General features: G+C 37.1%; 1 long non-coding RNA gene across 4 annotated transcripts in view; it reads right to left on the bottom strand.

Moving 5' to 3' along the window:
• Positions 1–5,489: 5,489 nt before the first annotated feature.
• The window catches only part of LOC145714572 (uncharacterized), a 95,009-nt gene continuing 87,324 nt past the window's right edge, over positions 5,490–13,174 (bottom strand). For all 4 annotated transcript variants that reach the window (XR_014136900.1, XR_014136895.1, XR_014136901.1 and 1 more), the window contains 2 exons: positions 12,246–12,439; positions 5,490–9,121 (listed from right to left, as the gene is read on the bottom strand). This is a non-coding gene — a long non-coding RNA (uncharacterized LOC145714572). The remainder of the gene's footprint in view (positions 9,122–12,245; positions 12,440–13,174) is intronic.

A 13,174-nucleotide genomic window follows, 5' to 3' on the forward strand; every position in this document is an offset into this window, starting at 1 on the left:
CCACTCCCCCATGGTCTTCTGTTAAGTTTCTCAGGATCCACACAAGAGTGAAAACATATGGTATCTGTCTTTCTCTGCCTGACTTATTTCACTTAGCATAACACTCTCCAGTTGCATACACGTTGCTACAAAAGGCCATATTTCATTCTTTCTCATTGTCACATAATATTCCATTGTGTATATAAACCACAATTTCTTTATCCATTCATCAGTTGATGGACATTTTGGCTCTTTCCATAATTTGGGTATTGTTGAAAGTGCTGCTATAAACATTGAGGTACAAGTGCCCCTATGCATCAGCACTCCTGCATCCCTTGGGTAAATTCCTAGCAGTGCTATTGCTGGGACATAGGGTAGATCTATTTTTAATTTTTTGAGGAACCTCTACACTGTTTTCCAGAGCAGCTGCACCTGTTTGCATTCCTACCAACAGTGAAAGAGGGTTCCCGTTTCTCCACATCCTCGCCAGCATTTGGCTCCCGTATTTGGCACATGGACATTTATAATTTTTAGCGCTTCCTGATGGATAGACCCTGTAATTATTATATAATGCCCTTCTTCATCTCTTGTTACAGCCTTTAATTTAAAGTTTAGTGTGTCTGATATAAGTAGGCTACTCCAGCTTTCTTTTAACTTACAGTAGCATGATAGATAGTTCTCCATCTCCTCACTTTCAATTTGAAGGTGTACTCAGGTCTAAAATGAGCTGGAGAGGGAAGATCATGGCATAGGAGGACGCTGGGCTCACCTTGTCCTGCTGATCACTTAGATTCCACCAACGTCTGTCTAATTAACCCAGAAAACCACCAGAAGACTAGCAGAAGGGACTCTTTGGAGCCAGGCATTGACAAGAGTCCCAGGGAAGAGGGTTGGAAGGGCGAAGAGTCGGTGCATGCTACATGGACTGGCGAGAGGAAACCGGGGCGGTGGAGGGGCAGCCCGCTAGGCAAGGCAGAGCCCCTGAAGTCTGGCTTGCAGAAGTGGAAGGGCCGGATTCCATGAGTTCTGACAGCCAGCGGGACTTAACAACTGGAATGTTAAAAGGCAACAGCTCTGCTTGGAGAGCGGGAGGGCAAGAGGACACTGGGAGGGAGAGCTGTTGAGCCCTGGAAAATAAAATTTGAATTAAAAAAATATGTATTTTGTAGAATTGCACTGTGAAGCCATCTGACCCTGGACTTGTGTTTCTCCCAAATTTTGATTACTGATTAAATTTATTTGCTGATTATTGGTCTGTCCAAGTTTTCTATTTCTCCCTGTTTTGATTTTGATAGTCTGTATTTTTCTAGGAATTTGTCCTTTTCTTCTAGGTTGTTCAATTTGTTGACATACAGTTTTTCACAATATTCTTCTACAATTCTTTGTATTTCTGTAGTTGTGGTTGTTATTTCTCCTCTTACATTTATGATTTTATTTATGTGAGTCCTTTCTCTTGATTTTTTAAAGTTTTTTTTTTTCCAATTTTAGTTAACATACAGTGCAATACTGGCTTCATGAGTAGAATTCAATGATTCATCACTTACATAAAAAAGCCCAGTGCCTATCACAAATGTCCTCCTTAATACCCATCACCCATCTAGCCCATTATCTTCCTTTTTGATAAATCTGACTAAGGATTTTATCAATTTTATAAATTTTTTCGAAGAACCAGATCCTGGTTTCATTGATTTGTTCTATTGTTTCTTTAGTTTCTATATCATTTATTCTTTCTATAATATTTATTATTTCTCTACTTCTGCTGGATTTAGTCTTCATTTTTGGTCCTTTTGTAGGTCCATTAGATGTAAGGTCATGTTCTTCATCTGAGATTTTTCTTGCTTGTTGAGGTAGACTTTTATTGTTATATACTTCCTTCATATGAACACTTTTGCTGTATCCCCAAACTTTTGTATTAATGAGTTTACATTTTTATTTTTTCCCATATATTTCTTATTTCTTATTTCTTTTTTGATTTTGTGGTTGACCCATTCATTGTTTAGTAGCATATATTTGTGGCCTTTCCAGATATTTTCTTGTGGTTGACTTACTTCTAGTTTCATAGTGTTGTGGTCAGAAAAGGTTCATGGTATGATCTCAATATTTTTGTATTTGTTGAGCCTTGATTTGTGACTTAATAAGTAATCTACTTTGGAGAATGTGTACTTGAAAAGAATGTGTATTCTGCAGTTACAAGATTGAATATTCTGAAGATATCTTTTCAGCCCATCTGGTCCAGTTTGTCATTCAAAGAAATTGTTTCCTTGTTGATTTTCTATTTAGATGATCTTTCCATAGATGTTATTTGGATGTTAAAGTCTACTACTATTATTGTATTATTATCAATTAGTTCCTTTTTGTTCATTATTAATAGTTTTATATATTTAGGCCCACTCATGTTGGGTGCATAAATATCTACAATTATTATATCTTCTTGTCATATGGTCCTCTTAATGATAGTATAGTGCTTATTGCTTCTCTCTTCTTACAGTCTTTATTTTAAAATCTAGTTTGTCTGACAGAAGTATTGCTACTTGGCTTTCTTTTGATACAAATTTGCATGATAAATATTTCTCCATCCCTGCACCTTCAATCATCAAATGTCTTTAGATCTACAATGTGTCTCTTGTACTGAGCATATAGATGGACCATATTTTTCCCCATTCTGACACCCTATGTCTTTTGATTCAATTGTTTATTGTATTTACATTCAAAGTAATTATTGATAGGTATGTATTTATTGTCATTGTATTACTTGTTTCATTGTTGTTCTTTTTTTAAAAAAAATAATGTTTACTTATTTTTGAGACAGAGAGACACAGCATGAACAGGGGAGGGTCAGAGAGAAAGGGAGACACAGTATCTGAAGCAGGCTCCAGGCTCCGAGCTGTCAGCACAGAGTCTGACGTGGGGCTCGAACTCATGGACCGTGAGATCATGACCTGAGCTGAAGTCGGATGCTCAACCAACTGAGCCATCCAGACGCCCCCATTGTTGTTTCCTCTTATCTTTTCTTGTCTTTGTCTCTTGGTCTCTTTGCACTCAGTCCTATTTAATATTTCTTGCAGGACTTGTCTAGTGTTCATGAAATCCTTTAGTTTTTGTCTAGGAAACACTTTATCTCTTCTTCTATTATGAATGCTAACATTGCTGAGTAGAGCATTCTTAGCTGAAGATATTCCCCATTCAGCACGTTGAATATAGCATGTCACTCCCTTCAGGCTTGGAAAGTTTCTGTTGAGAAATCTCCAGCTAACATTATGTGTGTTCCTCTGTAAATTAAGGACTTCTCTTGTCTTGCTGCTTTCAAGATACTTTAATTATCATTATATCTTGCAAATTTAATTACAGTATGTCTTGGTCTTGACCTGCTTTTGTTGATTTGGATGGGAATTTTCTATGCTTCCTGAAACTGGATGTCTGTTTCCTCCTCCAGATTATGGAAGTTTTCAGCTTTTATTTGTTTACATAATTTTTCTGCCCCCTTTTTTCTCTCTTTTCCTGGGACTCTTATAATACAAATGTTATTATGTTTGATGGAGCCACTGAATTTCCTACATCTACTCTCATGCTTCATACTTCTTTCTCACTTTGTTCATCTTTATTATTTTCCATTATTTTGTCTTTTATATCATTTTTTGTTCTTCTACTTCTCCCAGACTTATGTTCTTTGAATTAAGCCTGTTTCAAATCTGTTATTACATTTATCATTTCTTACCAGTTCCTTTTTCAACTCTTTTATCTCTGTGGTAAGGGTCTCACTGAAGTCTTCCATACTTTTCTCAAGCCAAGTGAGTATCCTTATGATCATTGTTTAAAGTTTTCCATCAGGCATGTTACTGATGTAAGTAACTTACATCAGTAAGTTCCATTTAGACCTGTGGCCATGATCTTATCTTGTTCTTCATTTGGAATAAATTCCTCTGTCTTCACAATTTGCATAAGTCTCTGCTTTCTTTGCGTTAGAAAAACCACTTATGTCTCTTGCTCCTGAAAATAATGGCCTTATGAAGAAGATGTCATATAGCACCCTGGCCTGATGCTTCAGGGAATGTCCCTGAATTTACTCTGCTCTTGTATTTTAGCTTCTCTATCCTTCAGGCCAGTCATCTTGAAAGGCTCTATTTGCCTGAAGTGGGTAGTGTTTTGTCCCTTCTCTTAATGGTGGGTTTGAACTAGGTGTGCCCTGTTCTGATTGTGAAATGAGACATGTAACCACCTCTACTAGAACTGAGGCCTTTCAGAACTCTCTGCTCAGGATGCGTGAGGTGGGCAGAGGTTTGTGGTGGTCTTCTGGGGGAGGGACTAGCTACACTGGGACTGAGGCAAGAATGACTGAGAAGGGCAGTTCCATCAGAGAGAAAGGGGGTTGGGCTTGGTGTAAACAAGTTAGGCAGCCAATGTCAGCCCTGTGCTGCTTCCCACAGATAACTCTGTTTTTATGCTGAGGGGCAGGGTAGGTAAATAACGATAGCTAGCTCCTTTTGCCTGGAAGGGTGTCTCTGTGAAAGCTTCATCTCAGAGATGTGCTCTGAGAAGAGCAGATAATCTCCCTTTTGTGTGCTTCAGGTACTCTTCAGATAGCTGTTGGACTGTGTTCTCTCCAGGAGCAGCACAGTGTCCTCTGGGTTCTATCCCAGCCAAGCCTGCTAGCCTGTGAAATTCCAGGCTTTAAGCACTGCTGGTTGCAAGAACTCACAAAATTCAGCACCCTCATTTTCCAAGACATAACCTTGGGGAAACATTCTCCATGTGCATTCCCCTGGGTGCTCCTTTCTCTCTCTCTCTCTCTCTCACCTTTCTCCATGACCATGGCTCCCTCACCTCCACAGCATTCATGATCCATTTATCTTCTAAACAATGTCTTTGCCCTTCCTACCTTCTTGATGTGGTCTGTTCTTTACTTGTAGCTATAAAGAGTTCTGTCAGTGTTCAGGTCTATTAATGGGGAATTTAGCAGAATTTGATAGTTATCTACTTGTGTTGATGGAACGTGGTAAGCCTAGGATCCTCATATTATGCCACCATCTTCCTCTCCAAGCAAAAATTCTATTGGAATCTTGGTAAAGATTGTATTCAATATGTATAATGCTTTTGGTAGTAATAACATATAAAGCAATATTAATTCTTCCATTCTTTGAACATGGGATACTTCTCAATTTATATGTGTCTTAGATTTCTTTATTTTGTTTTCAAGGTTTTGTTTTCAATGTTTTGTTTTCAGGATATAGATCTTTAACCATTTGTGTTAAACTAATTCCTTAGTGTGCGTGCATGTGTGTGTGTGTGTGTGTGTGTGTATGATGCCACTCTAAATATGATCATTTAATGTCTTTCTTTTTCCAAATAATTTGATAATAGTCTACAGAAACAATACTAAATTTTATGTTAATTTTATATTCTGAAAATGTAACCTATTTTTTGCTTACATTTAATGGTTGTTTTAATTAAATCTTTAGACGTTTTCCTATATAAAATTATCTCATCTTCAATTAACAGAATTTTACATCTCATTTTCTAATTATGTTTTTTAATAAAATTTATTGTCAAATTGGTTTCCATGCAACACCCAGTGCTCATCCCAACAGGTGCCATCTTCAATGCTCATCACCCACTTCCCCCAGCCCCCATCAACCCTCAGTTTGTTCCCAGTATTTAAGAGTCTCTTATGATTTGCCTCCTTCCCTCTCTGTAACTATTTTCCCCCTTCCCCTCCCCCATGGTATTCTGTTTAGTTTCTCAGAATCCATACATGAGTAAAAACATATGGTATCTGTCTTCCACTGCCTGACTTATTTCACTTAGCCTAATACTCTCTAGTTGCATCCACGTAGCTACAAAGGGCCAGATTTCATTCTTTCTCATTGCCAAGTAAATTTCCATTGTATATACAAGCCACATCTTCTTTATCCATTCGTTCGTTTCTGGACATTTAGGCTTTTTCCATAATTTGCCTATTGTTGAAACTGCTACTGTAAACATTGGGTTACAAGTCCCCCCATGCATCAGCGCTCCGATATCCCTTGGGTAAATTCCTAGCAGTGCTATGGCTGGGTCATAGGGTAGGTCTATTTGTAATTTTTTGAGGAATCTCCACACTGTTTTCCAGAGGGGCTGCACCAGTTTGCATCCCCAGCAACAGTGCAAGAGGGTTCCCGTTTCTCCACATCATAGCCAGCATCTATACACTCCTGATTTGTTCATTTTAGCCACTCTGATGGGTGTGAGTTGGTATCTGAGTGTGGTTTTGATTTGTATTTCCCAGATGAGGAGTGATGTTGAGAATCTTTTCATGTGCCTGTTGGCCATCTGGATGTCTTCTTTAGAGAAGTGTCTATTCATGTTTTCTGCCCATTTCTACAATGAATTATTTGCTTTTTGAGTGTGGAGTTTGGTGACTTCTTTATAGAGTTTTGGATGTCATTTGCAAATATATTTTCGCATTCCATTGGTTCCCTTTTAGTTTTGCTGATTGTTTCCTTTGCAGTGAAGAGGACCTATCTTCATGAGGTCCCAATAGTTCATTTTTGTATTTAATTGCCTTGCCTTAGGAGATGTGTCAAGTAAGAAATTGCTGTAGCTGAGGTCAGAGAGGTTTTTTCCTGATTTCTCCTCTAAGGTTTTGATGGTTTCCTGTCTCACATTCAAGTTCTTTATCCATTTTGACTTTATTTTTGTGAATGGTGTCAGAAAGTGGTATAGTTTCTTTTTTCTGCATGTTGCTGTCCAGTTCTCCCAGCACGATTTGCTAAAAAGACTCTTTTTTCCATTGGATATTCTTTCCTGCTTTGTTAAATATTAGTTGGCCATACTTTTGTGGGTCCAATTCTGGAGCCTCCATTCTATTCCATTGGTCTATGTGTCTATTTTTGTGCCAATACAATGCTGTCTTGATGATTACAGCTTTGTAGTAGAGGCTAAAGTCTGGGATTCTGATGCCTCCTGCTATGGTCTTCTTCAAAATTACTTTGGCTATTCTAGGTCTTCTGTGGTTCCATACAAATTTTAGGATTGCTTGTTCTAGCTTCGAGAAGAATGTTGGTGCAGTTTTGATTGGCATTGCATTGAATGTATAGATTGCTTAGGGTAATATTGACATTTTAACAATATTTATTCTTCCAATCCATGAGCACAGAATGTTTTTCCATTTCTTTATATCTTCTTCAATTTCCTTCATAAGCTTTCTATAGTTTTCAGCATACATATCATTTACATCTTTGGTTAGGTTTATTCCTAGGTATTTTATGCTTCTTGGTGCAATTGTGAATGGGATCAGTTGCTTTATTTGTCTTTCTGTTGCTTCATTATTAGTGTATAAGAAATCAACTGATTTCTGTGCATTGATTTTGTATCCTGCACTCGAGAAGAAAGTATATTCAGTTGCTTTGGAATGAAGAGTTCTAAATATATCTGTCAAGTTTATCTGATCCAATGTATCATTCAGGGCCCTTGTTTCTTTATTGATTCTCTGTCTAGATGATCTGTCAATTGTTGTAAGTGGAGTATTAAAGTCCCCTGCAATTACTATGTTCTTATCAATAGGGTTGCTTATGTCTGTGATTAACTGTTTTATATATATATAGGTGCTATCGAATTCCGTGCAAATACATTTATAATTGTTAGCTCTCCCTGATGGATAGATCTTGTAATTGTTAGATAATGCTCTTCTTCATCTCATTTTACAGTCTTTAATTCAAAGTCTAGTTTGTCTGGTATATGTATGGCTACTCCAGCTTTCTTTTGACTTCCAGTAGCATGATAGATAGTTCTCCATCTCCTTACTCACAACCTTAAGGTGTCATCAGGTCTAAAATGAGTCTCTTATAGACAGAAAATAGATAGGCCTTTTTTTTTTTTATCCATTCTGATACTCTATGTCTTTTGGTTAGAGCATTTAGCCCATTTACATTGTGTTATTATTGAAAGATATGGGTTTATAGTCATTGTGATATCTGTAAGTTTCCTGCTTCTATTGGTGTCTCTGGTACTTTGTGGTCCTTGCAACATTTCACTCACAGAATACCCCTTAAAATCAATTGTAGGGCTGGTTTAATGGTGGTGAATTCCTTCAGTTTTTGTTTGGGAAAACATTTATCTCTCCTTCTATTCTGAATGACAGACTTTCTGGGTAAAGAATTCTTGGCTGCATATTTTTCCTTTTCATCACATTGAAGATTTCCTGCCATTCCTTTCTGGCCTGCCAAGTTTCAGTACATAGGTCTGCTACTACCCTTATGTGTCTACCTTTGTATGTTAGGGGCCGTGTATCCCAAGCTGCTTTCAGAATTCTCTCTTCATCTTTGTATTTTGCCAGTTTCACTATGATATGTAGTGCAGAAAATCAAGTTGCACCAGAAGGGAGGTCTCTGTGCCTCTTGGATTTCAATGCCTGTTTCCTTCCCCAGATCAGGGAAGTTCTCAGCTATGATTTGTTCAAGTACACCTTCCACTCCTTTCTCTCTCTCTTCTTCTGGAATTCCTATGATATGGATAACGTTCCGTTGGATTTCATCACTTCGTTCTGTAATTCTCTCCTCATACTCCTGGATTTTTTTTATCTCTCTTCTTTTCATCTTCCTCTTTTTCCATAATTTTATCTTCTAATTCACCTATTCTCTCTTCTGCCCCTTCAATCCGCACTGTTGCCACCTCCATTTTATTTTGCACCTCATTTATAGCAGGTTTTAATTCATCATGACTATTTTTTAGTCCCTTGTTCTCTGTAGCAGTAGATTCTCTGCTGTCTTCTATGCTTTTTTTCTTGACCAGCAATTAATTTTATGACTATTATTCTAAATTCTTGTTCCATTATATTGCTTAAATCGTTTTGATCAATGTGTTAGCTGTCGCTACTTCCTGGAATTTCTTCTGAGCAGAATTCTTCCGTTTCATCATTTTGGCTAGTTTTCTGTTCCTTATGCATTTTAAATGCTTGTTGTGTGCTCTGCACCTACAAGCACTGCTATGTTAAAGGAGGGTCGTCATCCACTGTCCAGGGTCTGGCCCTTCAAGAGATGTTTTTTTTTTTTTTTTTCAGAGAATGTTATTTTCTCTCTGTTGTGACTTTTATTATTCTATTACCCTACTCATAGTGATATTTTGGACCCTTCACCAGGTATGCTTTGATTTGTTCTTTGGAGTATCCCTATAAATGAAAAGAGACAAACAGAAGACAACATTATGCAAACACACAAATAACACAAACAAACTAATAAACAAAAACAAAAATACTAAAGACTAAAAACAAAACAAAAACAAAAACAAAAACACCAAGTACAAGTAAAGAAGAGGGTTGAGGTGGTGCTGATGGAAGAGCACATACACAGAGAAAAATGACAGGAGCCAGGAAAAAGCAGAAGTAAACATTGACTAGGCATAGACACTAAAAGGTTTAATCCAGAGAGAGAGAAAGGAAAATAAAGAAGGACCCGGTAAAAACAAACTGAAAATAAAGTTACCCAGAGAAACTAAATGGCTTGATTATTTCAGAGAGAGAGAAAGGGTGTAAAGAAGGAGGTGTAGAACATATATATGTCAAGACAATGGATTAAATATGTGTGTTTAGACAAACCAATAACTAGAGTAACCAGCCTAGGGCAGGGAAGAGATAAGGAGAAATGGGGGTGGGGGTGGGGCGGGTGAAATACATCTATATATCCAGAATTGACCTAGAGTTAATCCAGGCAATGCTGCAGAGCTTGTCAGGAGGAGCTGTCTGCAGGGTCTGTCCCACTCTGGTAGATAGGCAGTTACCTAGTGCAAAGTGGCATGGTTTGGTGTAGTCTGGACCCACCTCCACTATGGGCCCTGGGAGTGATCCCTGAGGCCCCACCTTGGTGGTGATGGAGGGGATATGGTGATCCCCCAGTCTCTTCTCCTCTGAGCCGGAACTGGTGGATTCAGTTTGAGTCATCCTCACTATGCCGCAGGCGCAGATGGGGCAGTCTTTCTCACTCTGCCAACTCCACTGACTCTGTGCTTGCCTAGGATTCAAAGTCCTGCTCCATGCACTCTGGCACTGAGGAAGCGCCTCTCAACATGACACAATATGTGGTCCTGGCTGGCTTTGTCTCTGCTGTTGCACTTCAGGGAGGACAACCTTCTCCTCCTGCAGACTGTGCCACCACCCTTGCCTCTGAACCTCGGGGGTGGCAGACACAGGCAGACACAGGCAGGTTTTATATTTTCCCACAGTACTCCAGGGAGGAGCTTTTTCCTCCTACTGTAGGCTGTGCTGCTGAACTCGTCTCCAAGCCCCTGGGGTGGCAGACACAGGCAGGATTTGTCTTTTCCCACAGCACTCCAGGGAGAGAGCTGCCTTCTACTGTAAACTGCACCCTTGGCCCAGCCACTGAACCCTAGCATAATTGCTTTAAATGCAAATTGTCCAAATACCCCCATCAAAAGGCATAGGGTGACAGAATAGATGAAACAGTCTCATCTATATGCTGCCTATGAGAGGTTCACTTCAACCTGAAGACATTTAAAGTAAAATAATGGAAAAGCATTTACCATGAAAATGGAAGTGTAAAAATTTCAGGGTAGCAATACTTATTCAGACCAAATAGACTGTAAACAAAATACTGTAAGAATGAAATCTTACTTTTTGCAACTATGTGGATGGAACTAGAGGGTATTATGCTAAGTGAAATTAGTCAGAGAAAGACAAATATCATATGACTTCACTCATATGAGGACTTTAAGATACAAAACAGATGAACATAAGGAAATGGAAGCAAATTTAATATAAAAACAGGGAGGGGGACAAAACATAAGAGACTCAAATATGGAGAACAAAGAGTTAATGGAGGGGTTGTGGGTGGGTGGATGGGCTAAATGGGTAAGGAGAATTAAGGAATATACCCCTGAAATCATTGTTGCACTATATGGTAACTAACTTGAATGTGAATTTAAAAAATTTAAAAAAAATTAAATAAGAAATACTGTAGCAAAAAACAAAGATGGGAATTATAAAATTATAAAGGGATGAATCCAAAAAGAGGATATCTATACAGTTAACATTGAAACACCTATATTCAAAAAGCAAATATTAATAACATAAAGAGATAAATTGATGGCAATACAATAGTAGGGGACTTTGACATCAAACTTACATGAATGGATCCATCATTAAGACAAAAAGTCAGTAAAGAAACAGTCTTTGAATGACACTTTAGACCAGAGGGGCATAACAGATATATATAGAACACACCATCCAACACAACAGAAAACACATTTGTTTCAAGTACACATAAAACATTCTTCAGAATAAATCACATTTTAAATCACAAAACAATTATCAATAAATTTAAGAAGATTGAAATTATAGCATAATCTTTTCTGACCACAACAGTATGAAACTAGAAATCACACACACACACACACACACACACAACTGTAAAATGCATATGTAGGATAAACAATGTGCTACTAAACAACCAATAGGTCAATGTATAAATCAAAGAAAAAAGTTAAAATACATAGTGACAAATGAAAATAAAAACACAACATTCTGATTTGGGGGGGGATGCATAAAAAGCCTACCTTAAGGCTCAAGACAAAGTTTAAATAAACAATCTAACCTTATACCTAAAGAACTAAAAAAAGAAGAGCAAAGCCCAAGATAAGTAGAAGAAAAACAATAACAAATATCAGAGAAGTAATAAATGATACAAACTAAAAAAGTGAAATTTTTAATGAAACAAAAAGCTTGAAAACATTTAAAAACTTTTGGATAAACTCAGTAACAAAAAAGTAGAAATCAATTTTAAAAACCAGAAATGAAAGGGGAGAAATAATAGCTCACACAACAGAAATACAAAACGATATAAGAGATTACTACAAAAAAATTATATGTCAACCAATTGGACAAAATAGAATAAATGGATAAATTACTTGAAACATAAAATATTACAAAACTGTATCAGGAAGAAATAGAAAATCTGAACATACCAATTACTACTAATGAAACTGAATTGGTAATCAAATAATAAAAGTTCAGAATCAGATGAATTAACAAGTAAATTCTACAAAACATTTAAAACATAATTAATATTATTCAAATTATAACAAAAATTTAAAAAAATAAAAGTTTCCAAACACATTTTATAAGGCCATCATTACCCTGATACCAAAACCAGACAAAGGCATCATAAAAAAAGAATACTACAAGCTAATATCCCTGATGAACATATATCAAAAAAAAAAAAAAAATCCTCCACAAATGATTAGCAAACCACATTCAACAGTATGTTAAAAGAATAATTTACCAAAATTAAGTGGTATTGACAGGAATACAAGAATAATTCAGGGACCCCCGGTGGCTCAGTCAGTTAAGCATTGGACTCTTGATTTTGGCTCAGGCCATGATCTCACAGTTCATGAGATTGAGGCCATCATTAGGCTTCACGCTGAGCATGATTCTGTCTCTTCATCTCTCTCTGCCCCCTGCTTCTTCCTCTCCCTTTAAAAAAATAAATAAATAAAAGAATAATTCAATATTTGCAAATCAATTAATGTGATACACCTCACCAACGAAACAAAGAGTAAAAAAATTATATGATTATCTCAATAGATGCAGAAAAAAGCATTTGAAAAAATTTAACATCCATTCATAATAAAACTCTTAACAAAATGTATTTATTTTTTAACAAATTGTGTTTATATAGAATGTACTTCAACATAATAATGACCATATATGAAAAACCCACACCTGATATACTCAGTAGTGCAAAACTGAGAACTTTTCCTCTAAGATGAGTAACAAGACCAGGATGTCTACTCTTGCCATTTTGCTAAACATAGAAATGGGAATCCATGCAAAACAATCAGATAAAAAAAAGAAATAAGATGTATTCATTGGTGGGGCACCTGGGTGGCTCAGTCGGTTAGGCGTCTGACTTGAGCTCAGGTCATGATCTCATGGTCTGTGAGTTCAAGCCCTGAGTTGGACTCTGTGCTGACAACTCAGAACCTGGAGCCTGCTTCGGATTCTGTGTCTCCCTCTCTTTCTGCCCCTCCCCTGCTCATACTCTGTCTCTCTCTGTCTCAAAAATAAATAAAAACATTTTTAAAAAATTTAAAAAAGATGTATTCACTGGTAAGGAAGAAGTAAAATTTTTACTGTTGGCAGATGACCTGATACTGTACATACAAAACCTTAAAAACTCCACCTAAAAACTACTCGAATTAATAAATG

Source organism: Panthera onca, chromosome X (assembly GCF_046562875.1).
Source record: "Panthera onca isolate mPanOnc1 chromosome X, mPanOnc1 haplotype 2, whole genome shotgun sequence".
NCBI classification, from domain to species: Eukaryota; Metazoa; Chordata; class Mammalia; order Carnivora; family Felidae; genus Panthera; species Panthera onca.